Genomic DNA, 1,378 nt, shown 5'->3' with positions numbered 1-1,378 from the left:
TACGGAAACCTTTCTTTCCCAGCTGCCAAGAGCCTCCTCCATAGGCTGAGGGACTTTTTCTCTCTTGCGATTGCTTTGTCAATTCCCCCTTCTCTAGCAAGTGATCCAAGCTGCTTAGCTTCTGTACCTTCTAGTTCGTGACCATCGGCCCCATTGTCCCAGCATCGGAGTAACCAGGTGATGATGTGCTCCCCTGGTTGACGGGTAAAATCTTTTCGCATATTCCGCAGCTCGGTTGAGGTCCGAGGTCGAGAAGTTACCTCTTCTTCTTCTTCTTCGTCATGTGATGATGACTCCTGATCAGATTCTGGACGGGTGGTGAATTCATTGGTTCTTCATCTTGCTTCACCCTTTTTGCCTCCTTTTTGCTTGTTCTCTTGCGTACAGGGGCAACCGATATTGGTACGAATTGGTCCTCTGGTTTGGCTGCAGTGATTATCACTGTGGTTTGAGTAGCGACTGTACTTGTTGCTGGGGGTGGTGTAGCTGCTGTACTTGGAGCTGGGGTAACCGCGCTGTCTGTTGCAGTTGAAGTTTGAGCAGCTGCTGTACTTGCCGCTGGGGTAGCTGTGCAGTTCATTGCAGCCAAAGTTTGAGTAGCGACTGTCACTTTGCCCTCAAATCCGCCGACATTCTTTTCCTTTTGAAGGTGCTGGATAGTGTTGAACAAGGCCCTGTAAGCATAGGCCAAGCCCCAGCACGTTGCTGTGATTTGTCCATCTCTGGTATGGCCAGAATGACCACACACCTCATTTAAGTGTTTTACTAATTCTTCTGGATTTTGCAGTTCTTCGGTAGTGAAATTCCAAAGTACTGGAGGGGCCCACTGGCATAGATACTTGCCCATACTATCCCACACACCCTGCCACTCATGGCTTTCCAGCCTCAGGGAAAATCTCTCGGTCCTCCTACATTGTCGTTTGACCCCAGACAAGACCCAAACCTGACTCTGCTTAACTCTTGAAATCAGTAGTGGGCAAACACACTCTGTATGCGTGTTAGCATGGTGATTCCCATCACCATCAGCAAACAAGTCTCAACAGCATTAAAAGGCCATTCAAAAAATTCAAAACTCTCAAATGTAAATGGTCTGGGGGGACGACTAGGAGGGTAAAAGGATGTCTCCTTCACAGGTTGAGCACATGAGGAGGAGAAAAAAGATGTGTAATTGCTAAGCACCTCCATCATATACCTCCCAAAGTATAAAGGTGGTGACCACACTGGGAACATAAGCCAGATCAGTTTCATGATCAATCATTCTATTGTATTACAAGTCATTACCATAAAGTACAATGGGATAAAAACCTTAGCCCAAGCCCCACACTTGAAAAACACTAATACAGCAAATACCGGATTGACGTAAGATACGATATACTGA

This window comes from Pezoporus wallicus, unplaced genomic scaffold, assembly GCF_028554395.1.
Source record: "Pezoporus wallicus isolate ANWC-B61680 ecotype Strahan unplaced genomic scaffold, APGP_CSIRO_Pwel_v1 contig_15, whole genome shotgun sequence".
In the NCBI taxonomy this organism is placed as follows: domain Eukaryota; kingdom Metazoa; phylum Chordata; class Aves; order Psittaciformes; family Psittacidae; genus Pezoporus; species Pezoporus wallicus.
The sequence above is the reverse complement of the archived record's forward strand: the minus strand, read 5'-3'. Positions refer to the sequence as shown.